Source organism: Tenrec ecaudatus, chromosome 6, assembly GCF_050624435.1.
Source record: "Tenrec ecaudatus isolate mTenEca1 chromosome 6, mTenEca1.hap1, whole genome shotgun sequence".
Classification (NCBI taxonomy): domain Eukaryota; kingdom Metazoa; phylum Chordata; class Mammalia; order Afrosoricida; family Tenrecidae; genus Tenrec; species Tenrec ecaudatus.
Window position 1 is genome coordinate 123,446,600 of NC_134535.1, and position 23,593 is coordinate 123,470,192.

The window sequence follows — 23,593 nt, forward strand, 5'->3', positions numbered from 1 at the left end:
AAGCGACTGCTATAGCAAGCCCTGAGTAAAGAAAGGTTTAATGTCCTGGCATAGTTTGATATAATCAGACAAGTTGCTCTTGTTTCTTAAAGGTCTCAGCACTATCTAGCAGGCAGTATTTGCATTTTTTTAAAAACCAATTGTTTAATTTTTTAATACAATTCCTGATTTTAATTAGACAAAGGGACAAAAAATAGCACATACTTGAAGGTTACATAGTCTACAAATGATGGCAATATTTTCCTTGAGAGAGTAGTATCATTGGTATAATTATTTTGTAAATATTCAAAAAAGACTCAACTTTAAGCAGTAATAAACACAAGCAAAAGTGATTTTATCCTTAAAATAAACATTCAGAAAAACCTCTTTGTACATACAAAGTGAGAGTATGTAATACTTACACACACACAAGCGCACACGCACACACACATTGTTCACACAAACTTTGTTCACATAAACAGCTTATATCTGCTGTATTTTGAAAACTCTCAAGAAACTCTGAATTTCACAACAAGTAGTCTTTTCCTGACAAACACGTTTGAGCCAACTATTACCAGTCTTCTGCCCAAAACACATTTTCTCCTATCGTGGCTTCTACTAACTCCATAGGAAAATGAGCCACAGAACCATACTGAGAACAAGCAGATTTTAAATCTTTTACAGTTTTGAATGAAATGAGGGGAATTGTCGCCCCGTCAATGAGCATTTTGTCCTTTAACTGGATAACATTTTGGAATTTTTAAATCTACTTCCTGTTATGTTGCTAATGACTTGGACTCTTGCTCCCAGGCTATGGCCTTTGCCTTTCTTTCATCCCAGCAGGACTGAGTCTGTAGCACCAGGTTTCAAAGTCCTAGATCTTTATCATGCTAATGTATTGATCAGCCCTCTAACTGCTTCTGCCTGCTTTCAAAGTCCTCAGCGGCTTCAGCAGCAGAGGGAACTTTTCCTAGCTACAAAATCTGAAAACTTCTCTAATCTTTAGTAACTTATTTTGTTCCTTTAGCTTATAACATATTTTGAAACATATTTCCATACATACATTTATTAGAAATCTGTCGCATAATTTATCACTTCCAACTTTTCACCACTCACTATTTTTTTTCTCTAAATATTCACGGCCGTGCTTCTCAGTGGTGTCTGTTATGTTTTTAATCACAACTTTTAACCTTTACTCCTTGCGCCTTAAAAGCATCATGTAATTCTACAAATAATTGATGCTGACTAATTTCTTGACCATCGTCAGACAAAAAAACTCACCTGGTTATTCGTCGTAGCAGGTTACAACGACGGTGGGGTGGACTTGATAAGTCGATTGGCCGATCCTTGCTGACTTGTCTGCATCGTCAGTGGGGATCCTCGTTTTCAAAATGCTTGAGCGAGGAGCGTCTCAAAACTTCCAAGCGACAACGGCACGGCGGCGGGATGTTGCAGAGTATCACTGCAAATGGACGCTTTTGGAGCCAAGCTTTGGGCACAGCGGGTGGCCGTGGGAGCAGGGGCCCACGACATGAGCTGGCAACACTCATGAGCTGGCGGTGGGTGGGACCCATGCGGCATGGCTCCATGCTTTACAGCAGCATTGGCGCACAGCTAGTGCTCGGCAGCCAGCTTGGAGTGTCAGCTCAGTTGCCACGCTGGGTTTAGCAGCGGGGCACCAGTGGGACCGTTTTGGTTCAGCGTTTCAGCTCAGAAATACGGCCAGATGCCAGCGTCGCAGGAGTTGAGGCTTCTTCTCTTTCTCGCGACTCATTGTGGCACCAAAATATCCCTGCCCAGCAAAATATCCCGGGACATCAACAACGTGTACCTGAAAGAGGGACTGGGAATGAAGATGGGCAAGGGCACGGAGAGATAAAGGAAAGACAGGAATCTGATCAAGGCTCATTTATTGAGTTGAGAGCAGAGGTTTAAATAGCCAGCAAAGGGCTGGCACCATTACGTCACATGTAAAATAGGGTCCAGCTGAGGTAGCCAATAGTCGTGCATCTTCAAACAAGGAAGGAATGGCGGGCAACTGATCAAACAGGTAAGTATGCTAATGAAGCATTCCTGGTGAGCCTGGGGGGAGATGCCATCATTCATGTATTCACCAATGAGCATAGCAGCTGCTAGTGAAAGAGCACCAATCCTAGCAAGGGTCAAGGCAGCCACCCTCTGGCGGGAATTGAGACAAAGGGCAGTAAAACCTCAGGGCAGTTTGTATGGCAGGAAACTGAGAGTAAATTCATGGCTAAAATCCAGGGTGGGGAGACACGCAGTTCCCTACAGAGCCGTATAGCACCAAGGAAACATGCAACTTTCCTCTAGTTTTGTAATGCTTCCTCTGTCCCCACTATCATGATCCCAATTCTAACTTACAAATCCGGCTAGACGCGAGGATGTACACTGGTACAGATCAGAGCTGGAAACACAGGGAATCCAGGACAGACAAACCCCTCAGGACCAATAATGAGAGTAGTGATACCAAGAGGTGAAGGGGAAGTTGGTATCAAAAGGGGGAAACGATCACAATGATCTACGTATAACCCCTCCCTGGCGAACGGACAACAGAAAAGTGGTTGAAGAGAGACATCGGACAGGGTAAGATATGAAATAATAATAATAATTTATGAATTATCAAGAGTTTCTGAAGGAAGGGGGGTGGGGGAAGGAAGGTGGGGGAGGGAGTGGGATAATGTTGAGCTGACACCAGGGGCTCAAATAGAAAGAAAATGTTTTGAGAATGACAATGGCAACCAATGTACAAATTTGCTTGACACAATGGATTGCTGGATTGTGATAAGAGTTGTATGAGCCCCCAATAAAATGATTTTTTTTTAGCTAAAAACTAAATGTTGTGATATGTGTGTGAGAGAGAGAAAGTGCACTGGTAGAGCTGGGGGCTACACTGTGGGCTATTAACTAGCTGCAGGGAGGCGGAACAATGAGGTCTGATCCCACATCATTTCCAGAGGAGGAAAGTCAAAGGAGCCTTTCTACTCTATTCTCTAGGTCCCTCTGAGCTGCCACGGACTTGGAGCTCTGGGTTTGGATTTGGAAACAGGAAGAAAATAAGTTTCTGTTTGTTAAAGTCACCCACTTGTGGCTTTCTGCTACAGCAGCAATCAATACACACACCACTGAGCATGGGGCTAAAAGAACACAAGCTTTCCTGAAAGTGGTTGACCACATGTTAAGAATCTTAAAGTCTTTCCTATTTATAAAGTTAGAGATGAATCAATGGGGGCAAATATCCATTTACCCCTTCCTGTGCTTTAAGAACACCAGCAAGATGATATTGTTAGGATTAAAGTGCTACTCACGAGTCAGCCATCCTTAAGTACTGGGGGCTAGATGACAAATTCTGGACTGCCCTTTGGGGTATGATAATAGTTAAAATTGTGGACAAATACATTCCTGAGTGCCTCTTCTAGGGAAATGACAGGCTTATCTTTTCTGCTTTCTTGAACTGAGACATGGACTAGGACTGTTTCAGTGAATGGAGTATATTTGGGGTGTTATTGGTGGACATTTTCAGAAAAACTGTGACTTGTCACAGTCCTTTACCCCAACAGTAACAGATTGGAAGTTCCTAATGTCATCTTCTGTTGCACATCTTTCTGCAGTGAGTGCAAAGCAAAGGGGAACCTTCAGCAATTAAATATTTAATTTGGAAAAATCTTACTTTCTTCCTTTAGCAAATATCTAAATAGAATGGGGGATGCAGAATATGTGACAACTGTGATCTTAGGCTATAGTGAAGATATAGTATAATAAACTTGATTTGCATTATAGTAATCTACTAGAGGACACAGATTTGTATCTTCTAAAACAATCCCAGTGGATCAAACATTGAGATTAGGATGAAAGGGACTGTGTCTCCTTCTTGTTAGCTCTCTCTCTCTCTCTCTCTCTCTCTCTCTCTCTCTCTCTCCCTCCCTCACTGTTTGTGTGTGTGTGTTTTGGTATGTGTGGTGTTACATGTGTCAGTGTGTGTATCACACTGACCAAAAAGAAGCTTCTATATTGTGAAGAACCCTGTGGAGCATCTGATGTAGCAAAGAATTGATGTCTCTGGCCTCCAAAGATTGCCAACTGCCCAGTGAATAAATTTGACAGTCAAACTAATCCCAGTCAAGGTTTGCAATCACTGCAATTGACATTGACCTGGCTCTAGATGAGCCTTGTAAGAGATGCTGGGTTAGAGGCACTCAATGTCCACCTGATCTGTAGAAACTGAGATGACAATAGTTCTTCTAAACTGCCGTTTAGGGATAATCTGTTATACAACCACAGACTTCACGTGCAGGTGTGCTACCACACTAATACCTGCACAAGTGGAGATGATGGGGAACTACCCAGTGCATCAAAGCTGGAAGGAATTTGAATAGTGTGTGTGAGACTATTCCAGACAAGGGTTTGCAAGGAAATGAAGAGCATGGAACTGGAAACTGGAAGGACAGAGGTCCTTGTCATGTACAGTAGAAGGATGGGCATCTTGGGTCTGACAGGGAAGAGTGCTCCCCCTGGCCATGCATAGGCAATGGTGCTCTTGACCGCCTCCTCTGGCTTGTAGAGTGGGACTTGCCTGATGTTGACAATGAGATTCTCCTCAATCCAGGGAAGATAAGAGTCTGTTTGGCCTGCTAAGGAAACCTGGTTGCATAGGGGCTAAAAGTTGAGTTATGATTTTCAAAGGGTGCAGTTCTAAATCAACAACTACTCCGCATGAGAAAGCCAGGTACTTTTACTTCAGTAAACACTTCCAGTTTCAGAAACTCCAGTGGGCAAATCCAACATTAACCCATATATCCACATCAATCCACAAAGTCCTCCTCCATCTCACAAAACACACACAATGGTGCCGACTGCAGGCGGAGAGCTGAATCAGTGAGGGTGTAAACATCTCAGCACTGGTAGGGGTCTCCACACCGCTGCTCTAGCATGCAGGGCTCCATCAGGGTAGGTCCATGCGGCTTCTCCTCAGGGATGTCTTACAGGAAGTGAGCCTTGCAAGCTGAAGCAAGGAACTGGCTAAGGCAGCTGCACCCTCGTCCAACCATCAGAAAGCAAGAGAGCAGAGAATTAGAAAATGCGTCTAACTGAGCCATTTAGTCCCCCGCCATTCAAATACGCCAACGTGTGTGTAAAGACCGGGTTCGCACAATAAACCAGAACGACCTCACGTGTTCTGACTCTTGGTTCTGCTGCTGCCCCTCTGATGGGATAGTTGTCACCAGGAACTACACTGCACAGGGATCCAGTTCTTGCTGTTAATGAAATCTCTCCTTCTACATTTCAGATGGCTCATTTGATACACAGTAGGGTGCCACTCCAAGGAATTACTGACAGAAAAATCCTACCAATAGCTTCTCCCACCTTTCTGCCAGACCAGTGCAGCAAAAGGTTATTTGCTGGCTTTTATAGACTTTGGCTGGAAGAGCCACATCAGAAAATTCACTGCCTGTGCAATACATATATTGTAAGCATGTCCTATTGGCTTGCTTGTTCATATTTGGGATGCACCGACATCCCTAAATAATTGACACAAGAAAGTGACAACTGACATAACAATATACATTGAGTTTACAAAGGACCCCTATTCCTGTCAAACATATCCCTTCTATGGAGATAGACTGTGGGGAGCTCACGTGCTTGAAGTTCCATTTTTATCACGCTTTAGTATGTATGTGTGTGTGTGTGTGTGTGTGCATGTGTGCTTGTGTTTGTTATTGTTTGAAGTGAACTTGTTTATCTGTGTGTGCGTGTGTTTGTTATAGTTTGAAGTGAACGTGTTTATCTGTGTGTGCGTGTGTTTGTTAGTGTTTGAAGTGAACTTGTTTATCACAAGACTCAAGTCCATTTCCGTTTCACTTCTTCCTTTTCTTCTTTAAGCCACTCAGAGCAATGTTGAGGTTTGGGGCTATGGAATCAGGAGGGGATGTCATGCTTTCATAGGGGAAAATACCCCCCATACCCTTTATCTTTTCAAATTGCATTACCAGATTATTTCTCCAAGATGCAGTCTCTGAATGCAAGGGCTCTTTGTAAAATATTCAATGAAGCCTCCACAGATATAATTCCACTGGAGGAACAGCTCTGTACAATGTTTAGAACGGAGACAGGGAAATAGAAATTGGAACTGAGCAATGCTTGAAAATCTTGTGGGAGAAGTTCTAGAATTTAGACCCACAATCACATCAAACTCATTGCCATCTTTTTTCATTTTAATTTATAGCAAGCTTCTAGGAGGGAAACCTGTGGGTTTCCTAGACCGGCTCTGTCTCAATGTTACTCAAATTTGGGGATCAATATGGCTACACTGACTTAAGAGGCAAAAGCGCTTAATCACTTATTCATGAACTGGAAACCAACAAGTGTCACATCATGCCCTAAGTGTCTGCTTGAAGAACCTCTGGGAAATTAGGGAGCATATAAATGAGTCTCCAGCTCTTGTATAACAGATTTACCTAATGCAACACATCTTTTGATCTCCATAGTTAGACGGGGCCCTGTTCAATAACGCATCACCCTGCAATGACAATTGGTGGAGTAGCCAGCCTATGGAAGGAAGAGACTAGCACATGCTAGAAACAGACAGATGTTCCTGAAGACAGATGTTCCTGTAGACAGATGTTCCTGTAGACAGGTGTTCCTGTAGACAGGTGTTCCTGTAGACAGATGTTCCTGTTGACAGAATATAATCAGCATGGCACCACAAGCCAAGGTATAGAAAGTTGAGTGAAAGAGAGATGAGATTGAGAAGATATAAATGTGTCAGATTCTGTTGAACCTTACAGGAAGTGAAAGAAATTTCCAGATATTTTTCTCAAACTGCTTTGTGGACATATTGGATGTTACATATGCTTAACATGTTCAGCTACCAACCAAAAGGTTGATGACTAGAAGAAATTTAATGAAACAAAAATTCACAGTTCTTTGGCGACATGGGTTTTCGTGATTCAGAGTTGAATCAATCTATGTGGTTCCAGGTAAGCAGAGGAAAGATGAATCTGGTTTATGTTTTAGAATGATAGCCCCAGATCTGAGCTGGAGATGGTTCATAGAAAGGCAAGGGGGAACTGTGGACCTCTGGACAGTGGATGAAAAGAGAACACGGGCAAGGATAAAATTCGAAGGCATTTTATACTCCATTGATTCAATTGTTGCTGTTGCCGTTAGGGTTCACCCAGTCAGGTCCGACTTACGTGACCATATGTATAATCAAATGAAACATTAGCGGGTCCGCAACCATCCTCACAATTGTTCTTATGTGAGCCCATGGCTGCAGTCATCATGTCAGTCAATCTTGTTGAGGGGCTGGCGTTTTTCCCGGTCCTTCTCCAAGGATTTTTCTCTCATGACAACACGTCCAAACTGATGACTCATCCTTGCCTCTAGGGAGCATTCTGGCTGAACATCTTTCAATATTGAAAGTATTTTCAATATTCTTCGCCAGCACCACAATGCAAATGCATTGATTCTTCTTTGGTCTTCCATATTTAATGGGCAACTTTCTATAGCTGTGAGTTTGGTTTTTTCAGTTAAGAATCAGCACAATGGCAAGAGATTTCCAAGTGTGATCTCACTTGAATCTTTCACTAGCTAGTGAAACTGCTACTATGGTACCCATTTTCATGTTAAGGAAACCCATCAAGTGGCTATGTAACATGTCTGTATTGTAAGTGAGAAGTAATGGAGTCCACGTTTTCTGTATATGCTCAGGAAATTAGTTGGTAAAGAATAATAAGCCATTCAGGGTCACAATTGGACTCAACTTTTATTTAGGAATCATCAAAAAACAAAATTTATCAATATATTAGTTATCTTTCCACTTTCTGCAGGAATTTAGGTTTACTGGTAACAATGTTCACAGAAACTAAGCAAGCAGGGCAAAGTACTTTCCAAAAAATTATTTGAAGACACATCACATGTAAGACACTATGGTAAGCTCTGCTGATACAGACATGGTTTCTGCCTGTTAGCAAACGTAACATACAATGAATGCTAAGGTGAAAACATCAAGAGTATTAGTTAAATAAGTTTGCCCTTTACTGAAAAGAATTTTCATTATTAAATATATTCATACATGATTAATAGCATAGCTTCAATGATATATATGAAAAAATGCCAGAGTAACCAGAAGATATTGAGAACTCAGAAAAAGTCTGAGAAAAGAATTCCATGAAGGGAGGCGATGCATTGTATACTGCTATTTCATCCCTTTGGGGAATCATTAGTGTAGTGTTCTGATACTCTACATTTAAAAATGATTTTATTTTAAAAATTTTAATAGTATTTTTAGTATTAACTGTCTAAATAATTCAGAGAGTTAACTGTCTTTCATTTATCCTGGAGTAAACAACAAGATTCTAAACTGAATGCCAGGCAAAAGAGAGAATGGTATTTGCTCCTTCCGTGGCACTGCTCATTAATAATTCATGGCAATGCCACACAGAACTTGCAGACAGTTCTCACTCAATTGAGGGGGGTGTGGTGGCGGGGGAGGGGTTATTAGGAAGTTAACAGGCCATAACAACCAGGATCAGAAGATATTAGGGGTAGTCACTGGTCCACAGTAAGAACTCACCTCAGCCAACAAACAAATCTCTCTCTCTAGTGCTCAGCCTCTCAAGCCTCTGGACTTCTCTCTTACTGCTTCAAAGATGGTTCATCCACATAGCTCAGGGAACAGTGCAGGTGTGGGGGGGGCATGTTCTGTGGTCACAACTAAAATTGACCAATCCCATCTATTAGTGTCACACATACCCTGTTGCAACGTCCCACACAATCACTTGGTAGAAGTTATAGAGACAAGGGTCAAAAGAACTTTTCATTAAAAACTTTTACTCCACCATAGTATTTGTCCGCAGGTGATGAATTCGTGTTTTAATCATACAGTCCTCACTTGACTATTCTGATATGCATGTGTTCTGCTTGTGACCTGACAACAGGCGGCCTCAAATTTCAGTGACCAGAGCAGAGAGACAACACCGTCATTTGAATGATTTCATGAGTGCACACTTCCCTGCTAGCTCTTCAGCCCACATAGAAACAACAGGTGCTCATCATAACAAGAGACAAAGACATCCCTTCTTTCAAAGTCTGGTTTCAGGTCATGCACAGACAGCAAAGCAGGTGGTTGGACTGACTCCTTGGCTCCTATTTACTCCAGATGAATACCGCAAAGAAGGGATTGTGCCCCACCCCACAAAGTTGCAAATTTGACCAGAAATGAAAATGCTAATGCTAAAAGTGAAATGGGAATCAAACATAACTGGAATTATAGGAAAACATAGCTGACTGCGAGAACACTGGCATTGCTACTATTAAGAGTCATGTGGCCCTGGGGAGCCTTAGTGAGGACTCGCCATTCACCTAGAAAATAAAATGCTGGTGATGAAAAGCCTGACGGTGTGTCACAGCAAGAAATGCAGGTAATCGTTTACAGATATTTCACAGCATGAGAACCACAAGAACAAAACGTTAGGAGCTGATTCAAACAGAAAGGAATGAAAGATTTTATCTTGGTAGAGTAATAAGTTATGCTATCAAAAGGATGGCAAGCATTTCTCAGGCTTCTCTCCAGTGCTTCCGTCTTTTAATACATATGTCAAAGAAAGAACACAAGCCGATTCTACAGGTTTCTGATGGTTTCATTTACAATGTAGTAAATAAATACCAGTTTTATTATTTTTCAGTTTTTCTAAGAAAAATGTTTTGAATGTGTGCAGTAAAAGTTTTCAGGGTTCACCGAACAACCATAATTTTGGTCAATGACTACTAAGGTTTCGGGATGGTTTCTGGGAGCATGGTCATTTTTATGCCTCCATGTGTACAATGAAGGACTGCCAATATATGAAAATATATTTAAGTAAGTTTAATGTCTAGTTATGAAGGTGGAATATAGTGCTAATTATTTTATCCTGGGATCAAAATAAAAGTATGAGAGAAGCTTCCAAACGTTTGTGGAAATTTGGAATTTAAAGATATTGGAAGTTCTCCACAAACTTTTTGAAGCCCCCTTTTGTCAACTCATCAAAAACCTTATTTAGAACCATCCTATGCCAACGCCCTTTATTATTACTGCCATATGATACTTTTGTACCCTCATCGTTAATAGAGAGTGTGAACATATTGGCAATAGTTCTGGTAAACAAAAAAATGGATTAGTAGTTGTAAATGACAAATGTATCTCTCCTGTGATTTTGAAAACCACTATTTAAATCATGAAGCATTGTTCCACGTCTATGGATAATCAAGGAGCTTGTTACAAATCCATTTCTTCTTGGTCTCGGACCTGGCACTACTGACACCCTTGTCATTCAAGCAGGCACACTCTCCATCCCCTTTGATGATAAACCTAAAACCAAGTGCACAAACATTGATTACACAGAGGCCAGAGATCTAAATTGACTCCACCACTAGAAATCCTCAGCAGCAGCCCTCTATTGTTTGCATGTCAATCAAAACACCGAACTGTGTCACCAATAGGACTGCTGCCCACCTTTTCCTGATTGCATGTCGCTTATATTCTCAAGGTCCCTGCTCGATTTATCACAGAATTATCATCAGAACAAGCCCAGGTGTGTTGCTGATATGGTGTGCAACTGCAGTTTGCTGTTGAGCCCAAAGTGAAGGCTATCCCGTGTGGCCATCAGCTCAGTCTATTTTCGGTCATGCCCTGAATTGCTTCATAAATGTGTGAATAGTTTAAAAAATTACTTGCAAGTAAATGCCTAAAAGGTCTAAACTTTTGTTTATGGAAATGATTAGAGCTTCACCAAATATCACCTTCAATGAAATGCCTGTGGCCAGCAGGCTGGTTCCCACTCGCAGCCACTCCGTGCAACACCGCCTGTCCTGCAGCGTCCTTACCACCAGTGCTGTGTGTGAAAAGACTCTCGTGGTCACCGTGTCACGCCCTCTCACTAAGGCTCTTCCTTTTGGCTGACCCTCTACTTTATCAGGCATGACGTCCTTTCCTCGGATATTCTGAATATCCTAAAGAAATCAGCGCACTCTAAGGTTTCTTTGGGCAATCCAACTCTAGAAAGAGTTCTCCGGGTTCTCTACTGTCCTCCTTGTATGACTGGAAGTAGCAGCAGGGGGAGTGGGCTTAGTAGGCATGATGTCAGCGCAACAAAGGGCCGTGGAAATGGACAAGTCTGGCCTCCTCTGGCTTTCCTGTTGCAATGAGACAGGGATCACACATGCCTTCGCATTCATCCTTCTTCACTACTTTCACACCACGCCGCCTAACTTGCATGCTGGGTGTGATAATTCATTGCAATGGCCACACAGAACTGTAAGACAATATTCACAACTCAGGGAGTTGTTTTGGGAAGTTAATAGGGTACCACAAGTCAGGAACAACAAACATTAAGGATAGACTCATTAGTTTCCTCAGTCAGCAGTCAAATCTTGGTGGTTCTCAGTCTCTGAGCCACGTGGTAGCCAAGTCTCTGGTTCTTAGTCTCTCGGTCATGTGGTCCTTTGTCCTTTGCTTCTGTGGGCCAGCATGCCAACCTGACTGTCACTCTGTCTCAGGCCCGAAGAAGACAAGGTCCCCCATGGTATTGGCATTGTTGTTCTTCTAAGGTCCTCTGGGTTCCTCTCTTCGAAGCTGCTCCACAGATGACTCAGCTTCACAGCAAGGAAAATGGGCCAGTCTCCTCTATCCGTGTTACACACACCCTTTGTGCATAGTCCCACCCAATCATTTGGTGGGCGTTACAGGGACTGGGGTACTCTGACACACAACTTACTCGCATTGACTTATCGTTGACTATAGGAGCCCCCTGTGGGTTTCTGAGACTTTAAATGTTTATCAGAGTAGAAAGCCCATTCTTTCTCCCGTGGAGCTGCTGGTGGTTTCAACGTGCTGACCATGAGGCTCCCAGCCCCACTTATAACCACTACCCCCACCAGGGCTCCGAGAGATTTGGGTGGAAAAGCCACATTAAGAGATTTCACTCCACCACAATCAGTTGTTCAGTGGCCTACTAGGCTTTTTAAACTATTGATGTGCATCAATTGTCTTTATATTCTACATAAGTCTTTAGGAAATAAAAGTTTTCAATTAATGGATGAGGGCAAGAACTTTGTTCGAAGACTTTATCACACTAAAGGTTTAACTTTGATTAATACCATCACAATAAGTAATATTTTCCAAGAGTGACAACTAGTAAATGGAGGAGCAGACACAGGATTTATATTCCCCACCTCACATTTCAGGGGGCTTTATATGACATTATATTTATTAGCTCTTAAAGACATCTCACATACACGGTCACACATTAACACAGCATAAGGAAGACAAGTGCCAAAACGTACCAGCTATTGTGGTCAGTGCCATCTGTCCATTCCCAGTTGTCAATTGATGATTCTCTGCTGACACCAATCCAATGGTCAGACGCACCTGCGTATCTTTTCAGGAAATCCTAAGATAAAACCCAAAATGAAAATATGTGCTTCTCTTTCTCTTATCACCCTCGGGTGTCTGTCCCCTCATGTCACTCTCGGATGTCTGTCCCCTCATGTCACTCTCGGGTGTCTGTCCCCTCATGTCACTCTCGGGTGTCTGTCCCCTATATCTTCTCTTTTGGGGTGGAAGCCTGGTGTAGTTGAGAAGTAGACACACTGGAGCCAGACCAGTGTCCAATGTTCAGCACTTGCCATTTCATACATGATTCTTATTAGTTACTTAAAGATAATCACATGGTTTAATTCACCTGGTAAAATCCCAATTTCTGTCTGTTGTTCTAGGATATTTTATTGTGTCCACTTTCACTTCCCAAGATATTCTAATTTAAATCATTCTTTATAGAATGTATTTTAATATATTCATTAGTGGAAGATGGAACATAGAACCAAAGAGCCTATCAAATGTGAATACTTGCTATGTGGATTAAATGAAGGTATTTAAATGACTCACAGGATGCCCAGCATGAAGAATATATCTCAACAAAGGTTCACTTATCCAAAAGTACATCCCTTATCTTAAAGTCTGACTGGATTGGATTCCTTCTTTATCATATCATTTAGCTTGATCTCTGTTAGGCCATCCTTTCAGGTGACTAACTATTCAACAGAAAACATGATCCCAAAACAATACTTACCAGTTCTTTCCAGGTTTCAAACTGAGCAAGTCTGGCTTCCACTGCGGTACAGAATGCCTGACTGAATGTCCAGTTTCTTGCATACTCAGAAAAATAATAACACTTCCCACTAAATTCAAGCCAGGTTTCTGGGCAGACAGCACACACAGGAAACCTGAAGACATGCTCTTTATCTCTCTCTAGGAGTTAGACAACCACAATAGAATACATTCAGTACATTTCATTTTCCCTTTTAACTGTTGACTGGTTTTATAGGCCATGAGCTGGAAGACATATGCTAAGCACAACAGTCTTTAAATACAGTGGTCTTCAAGATGGGAACCAATGAGCCTTACAGTTCAAGCAGCCAATAAATGCAAATGAGTTTAAGTAAATCTATTTCCACAGTATCAACTTCCTTAATATTTGTGTTAAACCAGCTTGGCTAGAGAAACAAACCAGGGACACTCATATATGTATAAGAAAGAGCTTGTGGTCGTTACATAACCTCCTGTCAACTTGAGGAGCTTAAGAGTGAAGGGGTGGAGTGTAGCCTGTCAATCAGGTGGGCATGGCTTTCTCATGAGGACCGTGGAAACGCTTCTCTTCCTCCCTGGAGTTAGAACACACTCTGCTTCACCTTCCTGCTGACAAGCTACTTCAGGCTATACTGATGGCAGCCACAGTCCTGAGATGCTTCCACCGCCATTGGATCCACAAAACTACCCACCCATCGGTCTGTGATCTTCCTGCATTCGGCATCATTGCATGTGCTGCTTAACTCTGAAGAGGAATTTATAGACTAGTAATTTATAGATTAATAGGCTAATAACGGACATATGGATTAGAACTAGACTTGGCTGGGACATTTTCTTAATATACAATTGTAATTGTATAATGTAGTTGTACATTAAGAAAACGGCCCAGCCCTTTCCAGATCTAGTCCATATGTCCGACATTAGCCCATATGGCTGATACTAGTATATAAATTCCTCTTCTGACTCAAGCAGTTCATGCAATGATGCCAAATGCAGGAACATCACAGGCCAGTGTATGGATAGTTTTGTGAATCCACTGCCGGTAGAAGCATCTCGGGACTCTGGACGCCATCAGTATAGCTCAAAGTAGCTTGTCAGCAGGAACACAAAGCAGTGAGAAAGAGGTCGTTTGCAGCATCCTCCTCATGAGAAGGTCATACCCACCAGGTGTCATCCTAAAACTGACCGGATTGACTGCTAAACTCCACCCTTTCACTCTTAATACCTTCCGAGTGACATGGGCTTATGTAACCAGCCCAGCATCCTTTCCCAATGTTACGCCGTTTCTCTTTTTCCACATCCCCCCTCACAGGAACCCTCAACCTTTAACGGACACCCCCTCCAAAAAAAAAAGGCAAAACCCTTCCTTCTTCTTGATTTTATTAAGGTGTATTTTGTGAGAGCTCCAGAAGCCCCCAGAGGATATTTTAGTAGCAGATTAAAAATATTGTTTTTAGTACCAAAAGTGCAATCTGGGCTTTCTTTTTCTGTTTTATGTCGTTCTGTTAAATATGGATCTCTATCTGGTTCAAACCGGCAATGCATATAGCTGTCAACCAAACTTCGAACAACCAGTTCCACCCAGAGGCACCTTAGAAGTAAGGCCTGGCATCCTACTTCTGAAAATCAGCCACTAAAAACCCTATGGAACACAATTCCCAGACCTAGAGGGTGATCATGCATCAGAATAGACAGCAACTGGTATTCATGTGTGAAATAGCTCTATAAGCAATAATTTGGCCCTTGCTATATAATCTGAAACAAGTTATATTTCAGATCTGGGTTCATCAAAAGAACGGAACTTTTGTTACATAATTTCACTTTTCTTCTCTTAACATGTGCAGTCCATGGGCCAATTAATGCAGAGAGCCTATTGGCTCTCTCTGCAAAAGTTTAGTCATTTTTAAAAGCAGATAATTCTTTTGTGTATTCTCAATTAGCTAAAGAAGACACAATTTTTAAGAATAGAGAGGATATGCCTACAACCTTTCATGCCAAAGTTTCCCTGCCTATTTCTTTAATCAAATGGCAATTTGGATTAAAGCAAGCCATGGAGTCGATCCAGAGATGTAGCAACGGACCTTCCCACAAATTTCCTCCAGCCACCGCACTGCTTATATCAGTAAATGTCAACTATTCTCTTGTGTTACTAACTTCTTAATTTTTAAGAGTTAACTATGGCAAGGAGCACGCTATATTTACCATCTCCTGTTAACTGCAAACAATTTGATCCATAACTTTATTTAAGTTGACTACTGATGAATGTTTTGGTTAGAATGCACATCCATGAGAACAGAGAATTTTGTGCTTCACCTGGACAGGGCTGAGCGTATAATGGAGCTAGAAAAATATGTAGTGATAACATACATGTACACGGAGCACTGTAAATTTCAGAGCATCCGTGAGGTTACTTACCCTGAAAAAAAACAGAACGTGAAACTGCAGTTAAAGTCAGGAATACGATGATGAAGCCACACACAATTCTGGTAGTGGTTACCTTGGATGTAATACTTAGCCAGTTCATTTTACCTGAAAAATGAAAATATCATGACGGTTTAAGGGAGAAAAAACAAATTTATCATAGAACCAACAACTAAGCATAATTTACTCCAATTTTAGAAAGATCACGATGCCAGTGTCCTCTTAAAATCACCCACTATCTTCCCCTTATCCCTCTTATTCGATTTTTAAAATGCCTTCCTTTCACTTTGGGCTTCTACTCAAGGCCTCCCTTAATACAAGAATACCTTGTTCTAATAACCTGGCACTCTTTGATACTCACTTCCTAATACGATCACTGAAGGCAAAATAGGTGCCTAAGCAAATGTGGTAAAGAGCGGGGATGGGGCCCGGTTATCAAAAGATGTGGCATCTGTAGTCTTAAAGGTAAACAAGCGGCCATCTAGTAGGGAAGCAAATAAGCCCACATGGATGAAGTTCACCACCCTGTGTGATCATGAGGTGTTGACGGTATCAGGTATCAAAAGCTCCAAAACAAACAACTAAAGCATGCAAATGAGGATGGTTGGAGTGGAGTCCCAAAGCCTCTCTGTGGACAATTGGATATCCCACCACAGAAAGTTTATAAGGAAGGGGTGATTTAATCAAAGTGCAGTATAGCACCATTGAAACACGCATCATTGTCTAGTTCCTGAATGCTTCGTCGCCCACGCCCCATCCCCAACCCCCCTTACCATGACCTAGTTCTACCTTACAAATCTGGCTAACCCATGGTACAATTGGTACACATAGGAGCTCTCAACGCATGAAATTCAGGACAGTTAACCCAACCCCTCAGGAACAGTAGTGAGAGTAGCGATATCATAAGGCATAAGGGAGGGGGCTAGTCGGGGAGGGGAAGAGGGAGAGAGGGGCACCACATTGAACGGTTGGATATACAGCCTCCCCAGCACCCAAGAGAACAGATAACAGAAATGTGGATAGCAATTCACACTGTGCCAGGACTCCCTAAATATATATTAATAATATGTTTGTATAGAGAATAATGTAACCTTTGTAGAAAAATTTACTTACTTCTTAAGGTAACAGAAAATAAAACCCCAATGAAAGCTACAAGTACACTGAAGTGCCAGCAGGCAATAATTTTGGAAGGGAAGGTAGTGAATAACTTTACTGGATGTGTTCTTTGATCTGCAAAACACAAATGTCATCCTGAAGGTTATAGGGGAGACACACACACACACACACACACACACTGATCATAGAATCAGCAATCAAGTGCCACTGAGCCACAACCTGCCTGCTGGCAAGCTCTCTCACAAACGGTCCTGCTCCATGAGGAATGGCCATGGTCAAGGAAACACAGAGATAAGAAACCTCATTCCTTGTTATGAGAATAAGACTTTAATGAGAGGGAAATAGAACAAAACAAAAAGGAATGCTTACAAACCATATTGGAAAAGAAAAAAATTTCAAGAAGTTGAAAACACCAAGAAACAAAAGCCGTTTTTAAATTTATTCATAGCTCAGTGTTATAAAATTGGAGGGAAAAGATGTTGAAGACTATGACAAGGAACAGGGAGGAATGGGAAAAGCGAAATCAAATGAGAAAGAACCACATACAAAGAACCACAAGACTGGGACAGAGGCCTGTTCTGATGCAGGTGCTTGTGCATCTCTGTATAGTATGTTTGTCTTCATATGTGTTCTAGTCCACAAGCCAAAAGGAAAAATAATAAAAATGAACTAATGCAAAAGTAACCTTTTTTGTTGTTGTTGTTAAGAAAGAAGACTCACAGCCTTAAAAACTCTCAAGAATCTTTATCCATCGACGCAAACTCTGGTCTGAGGGTATAAAGAGCGTAAAGCCCAATTTAAATGGACAGAAATGCTTTTGTGACACATGAGCTAGTTTCAAACAAACACCAAGAAAACAAGAGGAATACACATAAAATATTAATGGTTCTCACTCTGTACAATCCAGATGATCTGGGCTTTTACTTGTTTCTCTCTTTTCACATTGTATGCCTTTCAGTTTTATAAGCAGACAGAAAATGTATGTTCCTCCAAAATATCTGTCAGCAAATGAAGACGTGAAGAGGCCTTCTTTACCTCGGAAGAGCTCTGGAGGTGATGTGGAAGGACCATTGCGCTGCTAACACTTCAGCTCAGTGGTTCAAACCCACCAGCCTTTTCTCAGGAGAAAACTGAGGCTGCCTGCTCCTCCGGATTTGGTATGACCTAGCCAACAGCCAGAGACCACTGGAGAAATGCTTCCCTTGTTACCACGTGAAGTGCATTTCAATTGTGGCCAAGTTTTTATGTTAATGAAAGAGGGTACTATAAATATTTGGGTACTTAGCAATTGTCCATTACTTACGCTCAGCCTTGCGTTGACCTTATTTTGTCTTGCTTCTCTCCTCTCTCCTCTCTACAGGGCCCGCAACATACCCCTTGCTCAGTTGAAACAAGCATAAAAAAGTAGAACATCCATCCACCCGTGTCCTCTCCTGGTAGATCATGCAAAGATATGTCCGAACACACAGAAAAGCCTTTCCTCTTGCCCTTATTTGACAAACTTGGTACCCTCGACCATCTGGATGAATCTCAATGCTAAGACGAAGCAAAAGCTATCAGACTGAAAAGTTCCCTGCTGTGGGAGTACATTTCTGTATGACATTCTGAAAAGAAAGCAAAAGTATAAAAGGGCTGGCTTACCTACAAGTCAGTTTCTACCGCACTTTCATGGAAGAAAGATCCCCCCTCTCCCCACCACTACCCTGTCCTTTCATGCTCTCAGATTTTATAACCTGCATTACCAGATTCAAGGGAATTCTGGAAGAGTCCCGATGAAGCCTCCGCAGACATCTTTCCACACAGAAGAATATTCTGGAATACAACGTAGTATTCTGGTCAGTATCTCTCTGTGAATTTTCGTTCCATCTCGCTTGTCTTGTTTATCCCTGTGAACATTGAGGACTGTGGGGATTAGATCAGCTATCCTGCATCAAGCTGGGTCCAAAATGAGGCGTGCAGATGAAAGGAAAAAAAAGAGATATATACAAAGCATGGGATCAGGAGGACTTCAATCTGATGCACTGAAGTCTTGAGAATATTTGAAGCTTGGTTTTTATATTCTTCTTACACAAGGAAATTAGTTACAAAACAAACATCAAAGAACTTAAACATTCCTAAACTCTTATCTATGCAAATGTTACTTTTTAACTAGTCACAGTTTCTTAACCTTAGAATAATAAGAGCACTAGTTTCAAAGACAATCACAAGGATATGCAAGATTCAAGAGAGCCTCAACAGAGATCTTAAATAACTGAGTTATCTCTCAATGTTTTGAGCAGAAAAGTCACAAATAACAGTCATTTTGCAATGCTTTTGTCTGCAGAGACACAGAGGCACCAGGAATTAGTCATCCATCAGTAAACACCTTGATCAGCCCTATGCCTCCTACAGAGGACCAGCAAACTCAGAAGGGGACATGGGGTCCCAGGGTGGGGGCTAACTGGCTGAAAACCCTGAAAAGCAACCAGAGTGCCAAGAGGAGCTGGAGAGAACTGCCTTTCCCTAAAGCGGTGCGAAGAAAAGGCCAGTTTCTCGTGTCCATCTTTTCTGTGCTTCTGTCTTCTCTCATGTGGCCTCCAGCCTTTGTCTCTGTGCTCACCTCCTGGGACTCCAGTAGATCACAGGACTCCTAGCACTAGGCTGAGCAGTCACTGCACCTTCTGCCCGGACTGGACCACAGAGGGTGTGCCTGAGCCTTTACTACCTGTTTTTGTGTTTGTGTTTGCAGCTCTGTAGTGCTTTCTCTAAAATGTTCATAGTCCGCTTCCTCTCTCCCTGAACAAAGGCCTAACTAACTTCCATTTTTACCAGCCATAAAGCCAGGCCCCCCTCCCCCTCCTTGGCTTCCATTGTGTCTCTCTGATCCAAGGTCCCTGTCCGCCAGTTAAAGCAGCGCCAGTTAAAGCCACAGGCTGCATCAGGAAACCTTCCTGTTCTGGAAAGTCCAGGACTCTCCCACTGGGCCCCTAGCTCTGACCAGGATACCTCTCAAGGTTACCGGGCCACCTCCTGACCAACGGGTGCTGTCTTTCCAATTCCTGACCCGCCGTTGGCCCTGCTGGACTTGGCCAAAGTCTAAGGAGACCCGGACTGGACTTCTGTCACCCTCGCCAAGCTTGGGGTATTGCTCAAGGTATTGGGTGAGTAAATTTCCGTCTTACACACAAGCTATCTTTTCTGACCTGCCTTCATTTTCTGGGCTAAGCAGTCCTTCCTCAATCTCGGTCATGAATATTGATGGCAAACCTACCTGCCCCAGGTATACTAGCCCTTTACTCATTCCTGCTTAGAATCCCTTTGTGTCTGGTCCATCAGTTGGGGAGAAACATTTTAAATAAGTTAGGAGCCTCCTGACACCTTACTTTTGGTCTTACAGCACCTCTGCTCCTTCCCCTCCTTTCACCCGACCTAGAAGAACTGGCCCTACAGATCCCGTTGCTTCCAGATGTTAACCCATCATGCAAAGCCTCCTTTCTGACAATCTCACTATTCCTAGCCCCCGTCCCTGTAACGCTCCAATCTCACCAGTAAGAAAACAAAAGATACATACTCCGCATTAACGAAGCTGTTATTCCCAGACACCCGGTAGCTCCCAACTCCTATACTCTTTTATCCCACATTCCCCCTTCCCCTATACCTTTTTCACCACTCCCCTTAACCCAGCTTGTCAACATTCCTTTGCCTTTACCTGCAGCCCCTCCTAAAACAGTTCTACAGCAGACAAAGCCCAACTCCCTAAATTCTCTCTCCCTCAAGACACACCTATCTCATTCTGCTGCTATCTGATTGAGGCTGCACCCCAACCCACCACTCAGAATCTAAGTCAAAGCTGACTTTAACAAACTCCGACATGGCATGCCTCCTTCATCTCCACTCCTGCCTCTACTGAACCCTGCCAATCCTTTTTAACTCCACACAAGCAAAAAAAAAAAAAAGGTATATCAGTCTGTTTCCTGGCTCAGGACCTGGGGCCCGATCTATCCCCTATAGCTTTCTGTCCAAAGAACTAGATAAGACAGCCAGCGTTGGCAACCCAGCCTCTAGGCCCTAGCAGCAGTTGGCAGCCGCTGCCCTCACCCAAAGAGCTCTCGAGTCAACCAGGGGAAAGCGTACCACACAGGTTGAAGACTCCTCTCACTCAGAGTCCTGTCCTCGCTGTCTCCAAGCTGCCTCCAGAAAGTCTATCGACTGTTTATCGAAAACCCTAACATAACTCTGCGCCAGGCTCCCTGTTTAAACCCAGCAACCCTCTTGCCTCAGCTCCTAGACTGGCTGTAACTTAGTGGTCATTCCTGCCCCAGGCAGTTGAGACACTAACACTTCCCAGACCCAGGCTCTGATCAACTGTATCCTAACCCAGATCTCACTGTTTGTTGATGGCAGTCCTGTCATAGATGCCCAGGGGCAAGGGCAGGCTGCATATGCTGTCCTCTCACTTGACCAGGTGTGGAAAGCTGCATGCCTTCCCCTAAAATGTACCTCTCTAAAAAGCAAACCCTAATAAAGCTGTTTCTGTTTCCGTTCTCCCTTGTCCTGTCAGTTATATCTGTCTTCCTCCCTGTAATTCAGTTTTGCCCTGGCAGTTTTAAAGAACGGAAACCAAACAGGAAAGACTCCCACGGGTGCAAATCTCGATCTATGACGTCATGGATGTGAGGGCCTGCTTGGTGCAAAGGAAAACAATTGAACCACCCTGCCAAAAGGGACAGCAAAGATTTTCATTACTTGTGCGTGAGCTGGAAGCAGCTAAGAGGTGTCAGCACTCCCTTCAGTGTCTATTTCAAACACCTCTGAATATTGCCAAATATTTGCCAAAATATACAAATAGGAATCAGATTCCCAGTCCTGCCTGGTTCAACTAAGCCAAATCACAAACAAAAGCCAGTATAAACCCTAGAATTCATTTTCAGTATACTGGACAACAAACAGTGGAGGACCTGCAAACAACCTGGTGACAATCCTCACCATTGGGCCAGTTCACTGAAATGAGAGAATTTCTAGGAGGATCACCTTACGTATGGAGAAGTCACATCCTCAATGGCTCCAGGGAAGGCATCCTCATATTTCCTTAGGCGGGATGAAGCCCTCCATGTGTGCCATCCAGCAGATGATGAGGCAGTGAGTGGGCTTCCCTGCAGCCTCCAAAATCCTATTTAAGGCATCTTCCAGTCACTTCTGACCAATAAGGCTTGGGAAATCTTTCTGCTTCTGAAGGCAGAGATCCTCTGGCAGGCACACTGGATCCCTTTGTCCTTTCAGTTTCCATTTCCTGCTTCAACCCTCCCACCCCTAAAGTCCTGCCAAAAATGAGGGGAATGTGGTTGGGGTACAGTGCCTTATCACATCAGAGGACGAGGCAGGGCTCCCATGTGGCCACCCCAACCACCAGCGTCTTTTTTGCCCCTCACCCCTCCAGATCTGAACAGCAGCCCCTCCAGATCTGAACAGCATTCCCAGAAGTCTTGGGACTTCCAAGCAACTACCCCTTTCATGTTGATTCAGCCAGGGGCTTTTCAGAGGGCTGCGTTTGGTGGGGGTGAGGAGCTAGACCAAACACACACACCCATACAAAACAAAACATACTAATGCACCCAAGGGGAGGGTGTTCTTTATATCTCCACAGGGAAAGAGGGACGAGACTTCAACCCTGTGCTCAAAAATGTGAATACAGTATACCGGCATGAAGCAACAAAGCAATAGAGAGGTATGAGGGGCAGGCCCCATTCCAACTATGTGGACAGTCTCCCCACATGTCCAGCCAGCCTTCCCCACTCCCAACTACCACAAAAGAATTCACTTGAGAGGACAGCCATGAAGCTACAGCTCAGGGAGAGAGGCATGTCAGATCAGAGCACACAGGAGCAAACAAGGGGGAAGGGAGAGAGAGTGGAGCACCTCCTGGCCCACCTGCTCTGAGGACAATGTCCCTGCTAAGAGCAGCCAGTGCACACAGAGGACCATAGGGCAAGCCCCACCACAAGACACAATATCCATCAATGCCCCATAGCCCTACAGGGGACAAAACTGGAGACAGAGTAGGAATTGTGCCAGATCCGTCCCTACTACACCAAGGTGAAACACTAAGGGCGTGCAACAGAACAGCCAGGGGAACAGAGCAATGAAGTCCCCAGGGAATACCACAAGTAGACTGTGGGGCTAGGGAATTGCACCCCATCAGACTCAGACTGGAATAGAAAACACTCTTAAAGGTCACCAAACAGACCTTGAACGATTTATAGGCTTTTCTTTTCTTTTTTCTGTTTTTGGTTTTGTTGCTTTGTTTTCTTTTCTTTTGTTGCTTTGTTTTGTTCTGTCTTGTTTTTATGCATAGTATTATCTCTGCATGTCTATCTAGATAAGATAGGCGGGATACATTATCTCCAGGAGAAAACAATGGGAGCTAAATCTGGAGGGAGACATAGCAGAGGGGGAGGCAGGGGAAAGGATGAGGGTTTTAATCTGAATGGTGAAGTTAATCTTATTATAGTAACCAGAATGTTATAGTTAATATTGGCATTGTTTCTTTTATGATAAGGAATGTACCTTAAAATGCATGCTTGCTCTTTTTGAAGTTACTAGAAATTATAATCAATGATGTACCTTGTAATTCTCCCTAATCCTAAAGAATAGTAACTTTAATTTTACTTTCTGCTTCTGTCCATGCTTGCTTAAGTCTTAGACAAAGGATAAATGAGTTTTTCGCCTTGAAAAAAATGGACTGAAATGTGGATTTTGGACTGCAATCAAAGAATCACCCTTAGATTCCAGCATCTGGTTATAACTGAATCAAGACTCTTCTAAATAATCAAGACATTACAGTGGTTGTCATTGATTCAAATCCATAACAAAGCAAATCCATAGGAACTCATATGTGTATAAGAGAGAGTTTTATATAAAGGGCAATTATACTTTAAGAAAGCATCCCAACCCAGGTCC

General features: G+C 42.9%; 1 long non-coding RNA gene across 3 annotated transcripts; it reads right to left on the reverse strand.

Annotated features, from left to right (window-relative positions):
* Window positions 1-7,783: 7,783 nt before the first annotated feature.
* LOC142450308 (uncharacterized) lies at window positions 7,784-21,860 on the reverse strand. 3 transcript variants are annotated; one of them, XR_012784932.1, is made up of 5 exons: window positions 21,668-21,860; window positions 18,400-18,469; window positions 15,536-15,649; window positions 12,319-12,425; window positions 7,784-10,345 (listed from the first exon to the last, which is right to left on the reverse strand). It is a non-coding gene; the product is annotated as an uncharacterized LOC142450308 (long non-coding RNA). The 3 variants fall into 3 exon arrangements; XR_012784931.1 differs by lacking the exon at window positions 21,668-21,860 and having other exon boundaries at window positions 18,400-18,625; XR_012784930.1 differs by lacking the exons at window positions 15,536-15,649; window positions 18,400-18,469; window positions 21,668-21,860 and adding an exon at window positions 13,104-13,948.
* Between the last annotated feature and the right edge of the window lie 1,733 nt (window positions 21,861-23,593).